The sequence below is a fragment of the Podarcis vaucheri genome (genome assembly GCF_965113315.1).
Source record: "Podarcis vaucheri genome assembly, chromosome: Z".
Taxonomy (NCBI): domain Eukaryota; kingdom Metazoa; phylum Chordata; class Lepidosauria; order Squamata; family Lacertidae; genus Podarcis; species Podarcis vaucheri.
This window is the reverse complement of record NC_138758.1, coordinates 18,303,902-18,321,362: the sequence shown is the minus strand read 5'-3', so window position 1 is coordinate 18,321,362 and position 17,461 is coordinate 18,303,902.

Below are 17,461 nucleotides of genomic sequence, written 5' to 3'. Positions count from 1 at the left end.
AGTAGCTGCGTGTTTTTGTTTGTTTGTCTGTTTATAAGAAGTGAACCCTTTACAGCGAGGGATTGCTTGCTGGCAAATGTAAGCTATTCTGGAAAGGATCACGGAGTTGAGACTCTTTTATTTGTGGCAGTGGAGAGGACGGGATGATTTATTTGGCTCTGCTTGCATCGTATTTACTTTGCAAGGCCGTGAAGCTGTAATTATTGGAAGAGATTCCGGGTGTTGATGGGCCATCAGTGGGACAGCATAGCACTCTTAAGTGCCGCTAATAGAGGCTCCTGTATTAATGCAGAGCGCAGGATGCTTTTAAAGAAAGAAACTCAAATTACTGTAGGCTCAGGACAATAAAGGAAAACCAGCTTTTGCAGGGAAGAAAGAGTCCTAAATCTGCAGAAGAGCAAATAGGTCGACTCTCCTCATTCTTTGAAGAAGGTAAATACATTCCATGGATGTAAACATATTACAGGAGCAAAACCCAGTTTTGGCCTTTTGCACCTAGATAAGTGCATGTAGGATTGCAGCACGAGGATGCAAGCCTATGTGCACTTATCACGAAGTAGTTTTCATGGATTGACTAAAGGGTTGTATCCCACTAAGTTAGACACATGGTAGCCTCACTGAAATTCATAGATTTATGCCTGTCATGTGCATCTATTCTGAGCAGGACTACTGTTGGACGCAATCCGATGTCTATATGCACACACAAACATGCCCAATGTTTGTGTGTGCATATGTTTGTGTGTGCAATGTTTGTGTGAAAGGTACCTTATACTTCTAAGTATATATACTCAGGGCAATGGTGTTAGTTTTGAGAAAACGGTAAATGTGCTCCCCTACCCGTCCCCCAAAATCTGGGTCATTGTGTGATTCTGTTGGCTCATCCAAATGAGAAGTATCCTGGATTTACAGGGATTATTACTTTTAAAGGTGGATGGAATACAATAAACAGAGTAATTAGGCCCAGTGGATCTAGAAATAATTTCTGAAGGTGTTTCCAAGCATCATGTTTACCACATGGCAAACCATCAGTGTTCCCTATGGGGCTTCTGAGAGAGCTGTTGGGATGCTCATTTTAGGAAAGTTGTCCAGAGGGATCATGCCTCACGCAAGATCTTCTGAAGTGGCGCAAAGAGCAATATGATTATTTGTTTGTTTGTCACTTTTCCTACCTGCACTTCAGGATAAGATCCCAGGGTTGCTTGCAACAGTAGAATGTACAACAATGAAAACAGATGAAACCACCACGATTATAAAGCATGTAAAACCGTTCCAGAATGGAACAGAATGATATGAATTCTGCAAAAGTGGTGGGTCTTAAAAACAACAACAAAATATTGTAGCTGTCAAGAACCAGGATGGAGGGGTCTATCTTTAGCATAAACAAAAGCTGGATGCACCTCTGATTAGCTCTCACCTGTTGTGCCCAAAGCTTTGGAAACTGAACACAGGAAGCTGCTATATCCTAAGCTGCATTGTTTGCCCACCTAAAATCTCATTCAGGGATCTTTCTATTTGTGAGGGTTTTGAGTGTGGGTTGTGCTTCCCTCCTCGCTTTTAAGCTTGGGAAAAAAGGAAACTGGCTGAGCAGGGAATATAAAAAGAGGTTTATAAAATTATGTATGCTGTGGTAAAATTGTGGAAAGAGAGATATTTCCCCTTTTCTCCCATAATACTAGAACATGGGGCCACACATGGGAATGCATTGGCAATAGGCTCTACTGGCGCCGCTGTCTAGTCTCAAAACCCTGCGCCACTCGTTTTTAGTCTTTTGTTTTGTTTTGTTTGAAGAATGCATTCATCACCATTCAGAACAAAATCTTCCCATGGCAGCTTGCAATATTTAAAACTATTTAAAATATAATGCTAGACCATCAGTTCGATACTATATATATAAAAAAATGTAATACTATGTCATCAGAGCAGCAATGGTAAAGGTACAGTGGTACCTTGGGTTACATATGCTTCAGGTTACAGACTCCGCTAACCCAGAAATATTACCTCGGGTTAAGAACTTTGCTTCAGAATGAGAACGGAAATCGTGCTCCGGCAGCGTGGCAGCAGCAGGAGGCCCCATTAGCTAAAGTGATGCTTCAGGTTAAGAACAGTTTCAGGTTAAGCACAGACCTCTGGAACGTATTAAGTACTTAACCCGAGGTACCACTGTATTTTCATGACACTTCACATTGGGAAGCAGGATGTCACTTAATGCTAGTTGCTAGTGGGCGACAGGCCCTGGAAGTCTGCCCTGAAGTCCTGGCCTTTGATGGTGCCTTTGCTCTGATGCTGCAAGGCTCTCCTTATGGGTGGTGCTGTAGATTAAACCACAGAGCCTAGGACTTGCTGATCAGAAGGTCGGCGGTTCGAATCCCCGCGACGGGGTGAGCTCCTGTTGCTCGGTTCCTGCTCCTGCCAACCCAGCAGTTCGAAAGCACGTCAGAGTGCAAGTAGATAAATAGATACCACTCCGGTGGGAAGGTAAACGGCGTTTCCATGCACTGCTCTAGTTTGCCAGAAGCGGCTTAGTCATGCTGGCCACATGACCCGGAAGCTGTACGCCGGCTCCCTCGGCCAATAAAGCGAGATGAGCGCCGCAACCCCAGAGTCGGTTACTACTGGACCTAATGGTCAGGGGTCCCTTTACCTTTTACCTTTATTGGCCTTAACCAACATAACTGCAGAAGAGGAATACCCTCCAATATTTATCGAGTTGATACGAGTACATGGCCTCTCTCTTTCTATCCTTCAATCTCCCCCAGTCCAGTACTTTGAGCCAGGTGCAAGCCTTTGATGAAACACTGCCCTCATTTGCTTCTTCCCTATTTTAAGGAGATGCTTCACTGAATCTGGTTTCATCGCAATCTCCACAGCGATAAAACATAGCCTGCACAACCAGAACATCGCATGCCCTCACCCACCCACCCATGTGCATGTACGCCCACATACACACACTTATGTCCCCCCCCAGTAAAGGGGTGGGAGGGAAGCACTCAGTTGCTATCGCAGTGTGACCAGAGAGGGCAAACAAAACCCAGTTTTTCAGAGACACAGATGGGATGTATTCACGCAAGTAGCGGCCAATAATGTAAGTTGAAGGGTTCAATACTTCCCATGGAAGATTCTTCCCCAAGTGTTCCCCTGCTTTATATAACAGGAAATGTGTCCCCTTTTAACCCTCTGTTCTCTCTCTTCCCCCTCCATCTCTTTTGTAATGCACTAGATGCTTACTAGAGGATGTTCAGAATGAAACTCCTAGTCATAAATATGCAGATTTAATGCATAGCATTTATCCATTGCCTCCTGCGAGTCCAGAGCACTTCATATTTTATTTATTGTTATTTATTACATTTATATCCCAGCCTTCTTCCCAAATGACCTTGTCTTGGGTAGCTTAGGACCCAACTCCTGTCACACAGAACATGGTGATGGTTGCGATCATTACAAATATATATGACCCATATACCGGTAGATATATGAGACCCATCCTATTTCCTTTACTGTAATTTGTTTCAAACTGATTTTAACATTATACTGTATATCTAAATAGCTGCAACCTGCCTTGGGACCTTATGATGAAGGGAAGGTAATACCGGTACAGGTTGCGACCATTTTAGGTGCACCCAATTGATGCACAATCACCGACACATGAGTCCTTTTGGACCCTGAAGGGGGCAGAATGGGGGTGGAATGGGGCAGGGGTGCTTATGGCTCCACTGATGTGTGGGGCCCCTGGAAATAGACCCCCCCATGAAATGTACTACTGCCTGTACTATTACTGCTACTCCTACTATTATTAATTATACCCCACTTTTCCTCCAAGGAGCTCAAGGTGGTGTACAAGCTTCTAGACTAGGCTCAGAGAGAGTTACTGCCCCCAGCTCACCTGGAAAGTTTCACTTCTGACTGGATATTTAAACTCTGGCCTCCCAAGGCCCTAGTCCAACACTCTAAGCACCACAACATACTGACTTTAATTAGACTATGCTGAGGTGAAGGGCATCAGAGGGCTGGTGTTCTGCTCCAAGCAATGACTCCAGGTATTATTATTATTATTATTATTATTATTATTATTATTATTAGCAGCAGCAGCAGCAGCAGCCAGTGCAGCCAGTCAGGATCGGTGTAATATGTTGAAACCAATACCCCTTGACTGTCCTATTTTTAAGCTATCCCAGCATCACAGAAGCCATACTAGCTTCTGATTGGAACCCGGAATGTCCTGGATTTTTTTGGTTTGGCACTCCAGAGCAATTCAGCTGGCTTGCACCAGCACTGGACAAAAAGACGCTATTTCCCCCCCACTTTGTGCTGTTGAGCAAATCACTTGAGTCCTGTGAGAACTAGGGAAGTTTTTAATGACTGATGTTTTAATGTATTTTTAATCTTTTGTTGGAAGCCGCCCAGAGTGGCTGGGGAAACCCAGCCAGATGGGCAGGGTATAAATAATAAATTATTATTTTAATATTATTGTTGGGAACTCCCCCCCCTAAAAAAATGCTCCTTTGGGGGTCATGCACAAATCAGCTGGCTCCTGTGAGAGCTCAGGGCCCCAAAACAAGCACCTCAATTTTGATCAGCGAGATGTTAGAGGATATGCTTGAACCATCTTGCCCCAATGAGCAACCTGGCCACCGAATTCTTCACCAGCTGAAGTTTCAGGGGCAGCCCCACCTACAATGCAGTGCAGTAATGTAACCTAGGGGTTACCAGAGCATTGACAACGGTAAAAATAAAAATTGTCCAGTAGCACCTTAGAGACCAACTAAGTTTGTTCTGGGTATAAGCTTTTGTGTGCATGCGGGTGATGCTGTGGGTTAAACCACAGAGCCTAGGACTTGCCGATCAGAAGATCGGGGGTTCGAATCCCCGCGATGGGGTGAGCTCCCGTTGCTCGGTCCCTGCTCCCGCCAACCTAGCAGTCTGAAAGCATGTCAAAGTGCAAGTAGATAAATAGGTACCGCTCCGGCGGGAAGGTAAATGGTGTTTCCATACGCTGCTCTGGTTCGCCAGAAGCGGCTTAGTCATGCTGGCCACATGACCCAGAAGCTGTACACCGGCTCCCTCGGCCAGTAAAGCGAGATGAGCGTCGCAACCCCAGAGTCGGTCACGACTGGACCTAATGGTCAGGGGTCCCTTTACCTTTACCTTAATCACTGCTCTTAAGCTGGCAATGCAATGCAATAATATGCTCAGAAGGACGATGGTAGGAGAAGATGTTCTTCATCACTGCCCCAACAGCCATTTCTTAGGTTCTAAGTTGAGGATGAGGAAACACTGGTCCTCCAGCTATTGGACTCCAGTTCACACCAGCCCTAGCCGTAATAGTCAGGGATGATTGGATGACTGAGCTTCTTGGGCTTGCCGATCAGAAGGTCAGCTGTTCGAATCCCCATGACGGGGTGGGCTCCCGTTGCTCTGTCCCAGCCCCTGCCAACCTAACAGTTTGAAAGCCCGCCAAAAAGTGCAAGTAGGTAAATAGGTACCGCTCTGGTGGGGAGGTAAATGGCGTTTCCGTGCGCTGCTCTGATTTGCCAGAAGTGACTTAGTCATGCTGGCCATATGACCCGGTATAACTGTCTGTGGACAAACACCGGCTCTCTCGGCCTGTAAAGCGAGATGAGCTCTGCAACCCCAGAGTCGTCTGCAACTGGACTTAACTGTCAGGGGTCCTTTACCTTTTTAAAGGTGCTACTGGACATTTTTTTATTTTTTTAATTTATTTCGACTGCGTCAGACCAACACGGCTACCTACCTGAATCTAGAATTGACAACAGTTGTTAGGCTATCCCTATCTTGATAAGGGTGCTTTGGGGCCTCCAGCTGAAGCTGATGGAAAGCAGTCTGTGCCACTGAGCCCACCTGAGCTTCAAGAGACAGCAAAGGACCCAGAAGTACCACCAAGCCACATACCCACTCCTTCAGAGGGAGTGTAACCCCATCAAGAGCAGGCAATGTATGGGGGATTGTGGCCCAAACTGAGGGTGGTGTTGGGAGTTTCCAAAGCAGAAGTGCTGGTTCCTGCAAGTAAAGCAAGGCAAGGCAAAGCAGGCTGAGATGAGGCAAAGGTTCAGCATCTGGACAGAACCCTGGATAGCTGCTTGTGGCACTGAGGCTTCAGGCTTCATATGAGCAGGTCTCAAATGCCCTCCAACACCAGGCAATATGAGACTAAGAGCTTATCCATGTTTACCTTTCTTCTGCTCTCTCCATGCATTGCTCACTTTTCTCGGACGCAGAGCTTTAAAGCATGGGCCATGCCTGGAAAGTGCAGAGGAAAGGTTAAGTGTGGATAAGCCCTAAGACTTAAATCAGGGCTGGGCCTCTCCATTTGGGGCATCAGAACTCTCCCCAGGCTGCACCCATCCCTGACCATGCTTTGTGCGTTTGTCTGGCTCGAATATGGTTATTTATGCCTTTTGCTCACCTGGATGGAGAGAGATGTGTTGGGGGGGGGGGTTACAAAAAACATTTGACTTTTCCATGGCTGGAATGCACAAAGTAGCATGTGCTGCCTAGCTGCCTTCCATGTGCTACCTGTGCTGCCCCCCCCAATCTTAAACAGAGCTGCAGCACCATCTGAGTGGCTAGCTCTGTCTTCCATGAGAGGGTGGTAAAAGGTAAAGGACCCCTGGATGGTTCAGTCCAGTCAAAGGCGACTATGGGGTTGCGACGCTCATCTCGCTTTCAGGCCTATGGAGCTGGCGTTTGTCCACAGACAGCTTTCCGGGTCATGTGGCCAGCATGACTAAACCACATCTGGTGCAGCGGAACACCGTGACAGAAGCGCCGTTTACCTTCTCACTGCAGCAGTACCTATTTATCTACTTGCACTGGTGTGCTTTTGAACTGCTAGGTTGGCAGGAGCAGGGACCGAGCAACGGGAGCTCACCCTGTCATGGGGATTCAAACCACCGACCTTCCGATCAACAAGCCCAAGAGGCTCAGTGGTTTAGACCACAGCACCATCTGTGTCCCTGGTGGAACTTTGACAGGCCTGCTTTAATAGTCAGTGTTTCTGATGGAATGGGGGAAGTTATGGTGCTACAGGAGCATCTGGGCTGGAATACTTGGAATTAAGGGGGAGTGGTGAGACTGTCTTGGGTTGGATAGTTCCTTGCACACCATGGTTGTATTGCACCAGCATTCTTGTGTAGGAGGGAAAACCCTTCTCCCACTCCAAATTCTTGGCCTCATCCCCTTCCCCTGATGTATGGGGAGTCAGCTCCCTAGAGCTATGACACCCAGCCATGTGAATCCATCTGTGCTTTTCTCTGTGCATATACCTGTATGTGCAGAACATTTAATTATGGATTTACACAACACATAATGTCAATAGAAAATAAATGCATAAATAATAAAACAGGCTTCTAAGCAGTTTAAAAGTATTTTTAAAAACCCAGTTAAATGAACACTGGAATGTAAAAATCCATAAATACACAATGAACCCATCCCATTAAAACATTCCAGCAGTTAAAATGAGAGCCTCATGTTGAAAGATGAAGGTTGTACACACATTATTGTGTGCAATATCACGCAGCAAATACAGCAGACTGGGACTGGGTTTCTGGGATTTCCCCCCCAAACTTCCTCTCCTCTTTTTGGAAGGGACTGTAGCTCAGTGGCAGAACAAATGCCTTGTGCGCAGAAGGCCCTGGGTTAAATCCCCAGCATTTCCAGTTTTTTAAAAACAAGGAACCAGTTTAAAAACCTCTGGGAAAGATTCTGGAGAGCTGCTGCCAACCAGAGTAGACAATACAGTGGTAACTTGGGTTACATATGCTTCAGGTTACAGACTCCGCTAACCCAGAAATACTGCTTCAGGTTAAGAACTTTGCTTCAGGATGAGAACAGAAATCGTGCTCTGGCAGTGTGGCAGCAGCAGGAGGCCCCATTAGCTAAAGTGGTGCTTCAGGTTAAGAACAGTTTCAGGTTAAGAATGGACCTCCAGAACGAATTAAGTACTTAACCTGAGGTACCACTGTACTACTAATCTAAGGCAGCCTCCTAATGTTTGTGAGATGTCCCACTGCCCTGCAGCCAAGTGGGGGGAAGGGTGCCAGCACGGCTCTGTTAGCTTGTGTTAATCACCTGCTCCTTTACTAAAGCTGCAGTAGTATTAAAGAAATAAGTTTTTGCACCTGCCATTGGCCTCAGTGGATGAAGCCAAGCGTCCAAGGCTGTGATTGAGTGCTTCCATATTCTACCTGATTGCATTTGGCCCGAGTTCCCCAAAGCTGCCAAAACAGCTGACTTAAACGGTTTGATTTCATCTCAGTGCTTCAATCAGGAATGCATGAGAAGCAGTTCTGGTGGCTTGGCTTTGCCTCACTTCAAAAACCAGTTGTTGTTATTATCAGAACCTTTCACAAATCCCTGGAAAGTTTAGTGAGATGTCAGTGAAGAAGATGCTCATGTGAGAGTGTGTGTGTGCGTGCGCACGTGCACATCCTAACACCAGATGCCAAAATGCCGCATCGTGTTGGCCAACGGCTACTGGAATCGACAAGCAAGTGACACAGATTCGTTTGTTTTTCAATTCTCTTTGAGGCTGCAGAATTGTTTTGGGAACATGTTCCTCTTCAGAAAACTTGGAGCGATTTCCTGCCCCCTCCTCAGTGCCTTCTGACATTTGCGTGGGAATAGAATCAGAGGTTGATTTAGAGAAGTGCTACGGAGCACTGCAGGGGATGTCACAACTATGAAGTAGACCGGAAGGTGAGAGGTGTGGAGGGGAGAGTGCCAAATTTGGCATCACACAGGTATGCCACTGATGGAATAGTTCAAACATTGCAGGCTATGTGAGTTGCACCTTCTGGCACAATTGTGCATAAGTGCTTGCTGGTTTTGCTGGCAAGATAAGACGTTTGTATCTGCGTTGTCTTTGTCTCATCCCCCCCCCCCTTTGTCTGTGATGTGCAGAGGCTCATTTTGAGCACAGCAAATGAGAAGGGTCATAATAACAGGAGTTATGTGAAGTCGCTTTTACATCCTTACGATACTTTTTCTTTTGATGCTTAATGTATGGCCAGAGGTAAATCTTTGCTTTCTAATGCTGGTTGAAGATGCTGCTGAATTATAAGTACCCTGTTATGCGGAAAGAGCAATAAATATCTCATGCAAATGACAAGTCCACTGGGGGAAAGAACTCAAAAGACAGCGACAAGCTCCACTTCTCTAGTTCTTAGTCCCATTGGTAAGGATTCCTAGGGTCTCCAGCTAACTAGTTGCATTTATTGATATGCCATGCCTGGTACCCCAAATGTTTGGGGCAGATATAACACTACAGTGGTGCCCCGCAAGACGAATGCCTCGCAAGACGAAAAACTCGCTAGATGAAAGGGTTTTGCGGTTTTTGAGCTGCTTCGCAAGACGAATTTCCCTATGGGCTTGCTTCGCAAGACGAAAACGTCTTGCAAGTTTGTTTCCTTTTTCTTAACACCGTTAATACAGTTGCAACTTGACTTTGAGGAGCAACTCATAGAACGCGATGTGGTAGCCTTTTTTGAGGTTTTTGGTGATTTTTGAAGCTTTTCCAAAACTTTTCCGACACCGTGCTTCGCAAGACGAAAAATTCGCTAGACGAAAAAACTTGCAGAACAAATTAATTTCGTCTTGCGAGGCACCACTGTACTTTGAAAACGTGCATTTTCTTGCTCACTTGTATGCTAGTGAGAATCAGGAAGTTATAGATGCATATGCCTGTAGTGGTTGTGCAGTAGGCGATTATGCAACAGCATAAGAACCATGTCTAGAAAAGGCTTGAGTTCGAATTTCACCCAACCTAGTGTGAGCAAACCTATTTCTCATAATGTAGTCACATTTCTGCACAGTAATTACAACTCTAACAAGACAAATGAGTAAAACATGTGAAGGTACTTTGTACATAATATAAACAATCAGGAATAGGATGCAATCCTGAGAAAGGGCTATTCATTTGCAGGAATGGGCTTGTTTGTTTCTTTGATTTAACAATAGTAAAACCAAGCAAAAATGGATGTACAGGGTGAGGCGATTTTGATTGCCTCCAGGCAAAATTGTTAACCATCTTTGCCACAGTTTCATTCCTCTGATGTTGAATGATCTGACTGTGGGGCAAATGGCACTCACCACAGTCTGAACGTTTTTTCAGAATTTGTCCAGAATTTCTTTCTGGGTCACCTCGTTTTAAGAATTTATTTTTTTAAAAAAAAACACCTTTAAAATGGTTTTGAGCACTTTTCTAGTTTGTAAGTGCATGCCTTAGCCATTGGAGGAAAAATGAAACAAATTGGCATGCCATGGAAGTGCTTTCACAGTGAACCCAGCAGAAGGATTGAGTTCTGAAATTACGAGAATGGCATAAGAGTGCCTGCCACCCTGCAGATTGGCCCCTTGGCCTCAGAAATTAATTCACCCTCATCCTAGAAGAATGGATGTGGGCGATTAGTCAATGGAAAGGGAAAGGTTGGCTGTACACACCACAATTCAGCGAGGTGAAGCTGGCTGCTTCAGGCAACAGAATTTAGGGGAATGGGTGAAGTGGTACAATAAGACCTTTTAAAGCATGCTTAGGGGAAGCTCACAAATCTCAGAGTGGTTCAGCAACCAATCCCTCTTTCCAGGGAACTATGGGAATTGTGGTTTTGTGAGGGGAATAGGGACCTCCTAACAACTCAGCCCTGAAACATATGACAACTCCCAGCAGTTATTGGAGAAAACCATAACTGTTAAAAGTGGTCTCCCTTTTTTATTTTATGCTAATTACGACTGTTAAAAGTGGTATCATTTTTTTAAAAATTACGTTGTAACAATATAAAGCAAAAACCATTGCACATCAGACATCCTTGCTTCTCATTCAAAGAAAGAAGAAAAGAAAGAAGCAAGGAAGGAAATGACATATGAATAGAGAGGGGCAACATAACTCAAACTCTATAATAACACGAATAAATTAAAAGGAAAACACCGTCATTTACTTCATCATTCCAGAAATGTAAAAAAAGGTCCATCTCTCAATAAATTTATATTCTTGATTATAAAATATTGTGTTTCCCTTGTATGTAAGTTTTATCTTTAAGATAGTTTGCCAAGTTTTCCTAAACCAACCAGTTATGATCTTTATTTTTGCATTTTTGTACAATACACTGTTTTGCTGTTGTTAGAAGTATAGTAATCAGTTGTAAATCAGTATTAATAACTTCAGGATTAAGTATCAAAAGGAGAGTTATTTGGGGGTTTCTTGAGAGGTACCTATTCATATAATATTCAGTAAAGTAAAGGTAAAGGACCCCTGGAGGGTTAAGTCCAGTCAAATTTGACTATGGGGTGCTCATCTCTGTTTTTAGGCCGAGGGAGCCGGTGTTTGTCCACAGACAGCTTTGTAGGTCATGTGGCCAGCAGGACCAAACCACTTCTGGCCCAACGGAACACCGTTATTTTGTTATAATGATCTAATTTCAGGCTTATTTATAGTGTGTGTGTCCCCCCCCCCCGGTCTGTAGATCCACCGCATCTGTTTGTACACTTGGGCAAGTCTGGCACCAGTACTTGGAATTCTTGAGCAGCTTCTGAGATTCCAGAGCCCTGGCAGGGCCCACCACTGATTTTGTTATTGTTGGCCTAACAACATAAGACAGCTTGTCTAGCAGCCATTTTTAACATCCCACCATGCTGCCAACAAAGCATTGTTGTAGGAGATGGTACAAAACTGTGGCCCATGGAATACAGTCTCGGAATATTTGCCAGGGCTAGCCCAATTCATTTTGCTGTCTGTGGAGGAAAACAATATGATGCCCCCTCCTCCATTCCATGTACAAAAGCCAATTGGATGGGCTCCAGCCTTGCACCAACAAACCTGAGAACAGTAGGCTCTGTCCTTCAACAGAGGGGAATGACTAGAGCACTCAGGATGAATGACAGAGTGTTCCCACCGAGGTGGGAGCTTCACTCTGCCTAATGGTAGGGTCAGTGATGACCTCTACCCTCATCAGTGAATGGTTCCTGTGCTCCAAAGGTCCACTTCAGGTACTCCTTGGCTCCTACTGAGTATCAAGATTTCCTCCGTAAGTTGGCACCTCCTTTTCCAAGTTGGTGGTGTTCTATTCACTGCTGCAACAGGAATTGTGGTGTTTGTAGAGGATCTCTGCTTCTAAGCTAGAAGTAAACATCACACAGGCACAGGAAGGGCTGTGTTTTGCAGGCAAGAAGGGCATGGGCAGGCAAAAGATGTTTGAAGGCCTAGAGATGCTGGGTTTCTTTATGTATTATTGTAATTATTTCCCACCTTTCTCTCCCCCTGCCCCCAATGAGCTCAAGGTGGCATACACGGTTCTCCCCCCCTTGCTTATTTGATCCCCACAACAACCTGGTGTAGTAGGTTAGACTGGCCCAAGTAACTGGCCCAAGGTCGAACAATGAGCTTTATAGCTGAGTGGGGATTCAAACCCTCAGCTCTAGGGTCTAGTCGAACAGTCTTAACATTACATCACACTGGCTAGTTGGGGTCCATGTATGCAGGGAACCTCTAGAGGTGGTGTGAGTGCACTCACTCGAAATCTGCACACTGATTTCAGCAAAGCTGACAGAATGCAGGCTGCAGATCTCCAGTTTCACAATGCACATCTCATAAATAACATGTTTTTTTTTAAAAGGAGTGTTCAGTGCAAGACAGTTCAACAATGTTGCTGGAGGTGGGATTCAAATGTCAAAATTGTAAATGTCCCAGAAGCAGCAGAGGCAAAAAAATAAAATAAAATTTAAAAAACCTGCAGCGATAAAAGGTTGGGGATGGGAACAGAGCAGTAAACCCAAAGAGTCCTCCTTTTTTAATGACTTTAGCTCCTCTGCTCTCATCTTACAGGCTCGTTAACATCCATGAGAAATATCCAGCTCATCGTATAATAGGTCATGTTTTATTATGTCAGCCAAGGAGTTCTTTAAGCTTAAATGTCTTCTCTGTAGTCTTAGAAGAAGGAAGAAAGGCTTAAGGACCATCTTAGAAATTAAGTGCTCCTCTCCATTTTGGTTCAGCAACTCTAGGGTGCGTTATGTCATGGGGCATGGTGCCTTTGTGGGCGTGGGCATGTATATATATGGCAGCCTGCTAGAAATGAAATGCACCAGAGCCCCACCCACCAGGTTAATCTCTAAAGGCTTTGGCACCATCTGCAATATACATTTAAAGCAATATCATACCACAGCAGCCATGGCTTTCTGCAAAAAATCTTGGGGACTGTAATTTGTTAAGGGTTCTCATAGTTGTTAGGAGACTCCCCATTTCCTCTCACAGAGCATGAATTCCCAGAATGGTGTAACAATACATCTCTCTTCCCAGGGAGGAGAATTGTAGCCCTGGTAGGAGAATTGGGGTTTCCTAACAGCTCCAAACACCCTTAACTAACTTCAGGTCCCAGAATTCTTGGAGAAAAGCAATGGCTATTTAAAGTGGCTTGTAAAGGTAAAGGTAAAGGTACCCCTGCCCGAACGGGCCAGTCTTGACAGACTGTGGGGTTTGTGCGCCCATCTCACATTTATTGGCCGGGGGCCAGCGCTGTCCGGGGACACTTCCGGGTCACGTGGCCAGTGTGACATCGCTGCTCTGGCGAGCCAGAGACGCACACGGAACGCCGTTTACCTTCCCGCTGGTAAGCGGTACCTATTTATCTACTTGCACCCGGGGGTGCTTTCGAACTGCTAGGTTGGCAGGCGCTGGGACCGAACAGCGGGAGCGCACCCCGCCGCGGGGATTCGAACCGCCGACCTTTCGATCGGCAAGCCCTAGGCGTTGAGGCTTTAGCCCACAGCGCCACCCGCGTCCCGTTAAAGTGGCTTGAGGTTGCTTTAAATATTCAGCGCAGAAGGAGCTTAGAGGGAGTTGAACCCTGAAGAATGCCATCTCTAAGAACTCATACCCATAACATGTTATTATTGGCCCTACTATCACCAGCAGCTGATTTTGGGTGTCAGCCATTTAATTTGTATTTTCACTTCTTACTGTACTTTTGCTGCCAGAGATGGGAATGAAGCCTGTCTTGGCTGTCAAAATGACTTGATCAGTGTTGGGTACTGTGCACCTTGACTTGATGGGAGCCCAGAGGGCATTTTCCACTCCACCCCAAACAGCAAAAATATATTAGACTGGTCCTGGTTTTGTACCAAGGGCAAAAACAGGGACAGTGGTTTACTGGTGAAAGGCACCAGAAAAGAAGGCATTTCTGTAGTAAATAGGGACAGTTGGAGTGTATGGGCTTTGTTTTCGGATAGGACTTGGTCACATACAGGGAAATTCAGGTTGCACAATCATAGTTGATTGGGAGGGCTTGCACAACAAACTCACCTCCCATACAATACCACACTTCCTGCAATAAGGAATATGACAGGAAAATGTGCTGGACTATGTGGGACCACACTTGCTTTGTCATCTGTCCTCCCCACAAACAAATCCGAATGAAGGATGATTAAATAGCTAACTTAATCGTTGAATCTCCCTGCAAGCCAATCAGTATAAATGCTCAGAACAGAAGGGTAGGTCAATAGGCAGGGAATTCCAAAGTGTAGGTCCTGCCACATCAAAAGTTAGATTTCTTACAACTGCAGAACGGGTATTATGTGGCACCTGTTCCATTGCCAATTCTGCAGATTGAGGTTGGAGCATATAGCATAAAGGCCATCACACAGGTGATGTGGATTTTTTTGGAAACCTTGGAGGTCCTGGTGGTGGGCACACTGACGTCACCACGGGCACCATGTTTGCAGCCCCTGGACTAGGCTTTCTTGAGAGCCCAGTCTCCTTCACACTCAAAGAAGCATTTGCACTTGAAAGTAAGAAAATTAGTGAGGGGTGGGTGGGTGGAGAAGCAAGCGAAACAACAAAGATGCGATTTTGGGTTCGGGTGGTGGCAAAGGAAAGGCATGGGAATGCAGCCTCCTTCATGGACTTATAAGCAAAGAGAGTTCAAAGAGGCTTGCATGAGTAGTGATCCCAGTGGGGGGCGGGGGGGAGAATAAACCAGCAGGCGTCAAAGAAGAAAGCCCCTCTGGCATTTGTGTGTATTGCAAGATACATATTTATGGCAAATTTTGAGCTTGTTTATTTCTGTTTACTGAAGGCCGGGTAGCTGTCTAAGCTCAAATTCGCTGAGATCAAACAGTGGCTCTTGCAGTCTGGCCCCAGCCTGGAGTGGAGAGAATGTGGGGAAGAGAGAAGTTGGGGAGGTGGGGGACTGAGTGGAAATAAATGAGCTTTGCAGGCATTTTCTTTAAAAGGGTCCAGTCTTTAGACCCCAGCAGGCATCCTGAAATCTCCCCCTCCAGCTGCTCTGTTGTTTTGGGAGGCACCAAGTAATATTTTTGATGTGACCTACGGCGTAGGAGCATCACTGAATTCTTTATCAGATTTAATGAAAATGGAGCCACGCTCTCACTGTAAAGCTAGATTACCCCTGGAAATAGCTGCCTGGTTGATAACAGACTATTTGCAAACACAGAAGCAATGGTTTCCAGCTTTGTTAAGGGACTGTGATCAGGAAGGCAAATGTTTTTTTTATCGCCTAGGTCTGCATAAAATGTGGCGTGCAGTTCATGCATTGTCATTTAGCTGTTTGATGACCACTGTTTTATTGTTTTGTAAGAAGAAAAGAAAAGAAAAGAGGCTCTAAGGAGACCACAAATACCTCAACAGCACACACTGTAGTTCCTTTTAACCCATGACCATACTAGCTTGATACTGTTTTGAAACGTGCTGTGTTTGGTACAGAGAGGTTTGGTCATAAGCAATTGCCCGGTTTACATACATCATCTGTGTTGAAACGAAGGGGTCAGGGCTGTGCTCAGTAAACCTCCTCCCCCTCTTCCTTGTGCACAAGGACCATCCCTGGGCCCGGATCAGGATGGTAACTAATGCACGGCAAAAGCCCTCTGCTGTTGCTCCCCAGTGATAGGTATTCAGAAGCTTCGTAACAAGCACTGAGCTCAAGAAATGGAACCTGGTTAGTTTCCTCCACTGTGTGATGGTTATTGGTTTGTGCAATGCAGAGATGGGCTTTTACACTGGTTGCACTGGTTCTATGCAATGCCCTCCCTGCTGAAATACAAGAGGCCCCTTTTGTAGTGCCAGTCTGCTGACTTTTGAAGATGCAGCTGTTTACACAAGCATCCTCTTGATCTCTTGAACCAAGGCTCCTGTTTTAATTGCTGTGATGTTCTAATGGGATTGTTTTATTGCACATTTTAATTATGAGTGCTTATATTTTAACATTTTAACGATATCATTCTGTTTTAATGGGGTTGTTTTACTGTGTTTTTTAATTATGGATTTTTATATTTTAATTTTTGTATAACAGTTCCCCACCCCCTTTGTTAAATTGCTTAGAAGCCTCTCTTAGCATTAGGCAGCATATAAATCCATAAATAACAAAACTGCCTCTGATCCTGGAGGCGGCATTGTGACTTTAATGGGTTTAGCAGCCGCCTTCTCCATTGCCACTTTCTATAGGTTCAACAATGCATTGTGAGAAGGACTTCCTTTAATTTGTCCCGAATGTCTCAAAATTCAGCACCTGTGCTCAGTCTATGCCAGGCTGTAGAAGTTGAATACATTTCATACCCATTATTGAGGTGCAGAAACATGAATCTGCCCATCTCACCTCTACGCTCAAATAAGCAGTTTGCTGGAGAGTTTCCGAAAGGAAACATTAACCTTGACTCCATCTGCATAGCCAGGGATGCTCTCTGCTTTTGCTAATGTAGTTTCCATCATCCCATTAAAAGAGAAAAAAATAAAACCCAACATGGCTGTGTCAAGAGGCTAAGTGCTGATGGAGGGAGAAACATTGGCTTAGGTGTGGGTTGTAGAATCAGATAGAGGGATAACTTTGTTTGTTCAGCAGCAATGGAAGTTGAATGGATTTTGGATGGGCAGCGGAGATGAACTCCCAATCTTTTATTAGGTCAAAAGTCTGTGGAGTGGATGCTGTGTTGAAATTTCAAAGTTTTGAACACCATGGGACTGAGTCATGGGGAAAAGCCAGAAACATACAAGATCCCCATCTGGGCTGATCATTTGGGCCCGTGGGCAAGAGGGTGGGAGCTTTAGAATGAAGTCCACAGGAAGGAGGAACATGGTGAAAACTTATGAAATTACAAGCAGGAATTGTGAAAAGCCACAAGAGGTACCTCCTGTGTTCACTTCTTTGGCCAAAGGTGGCTAAAGCTTCTCTTGCAGCTGAAACTAGTAAGCCCTATTCACAAAGTAAACCCTGCTTGGCTGGGATAAGCCATCAAGCATTGCCCTCACTCTCGGTTCATTGCATTTCCACCAATGAAGCTTTTACATAGCCATTGCACTGTGACCCCAATTGTAATAGACAATTAGGGATCTGCTGTGATTGCCCCATGTGACTAATCCACAGAGATGTAGGAAAAGGTAGAACTGGATGGCGCTGAAGACTCAGCAGCTGGCAGGGTGGGAAAGAGTGACATTGAAGAGGAT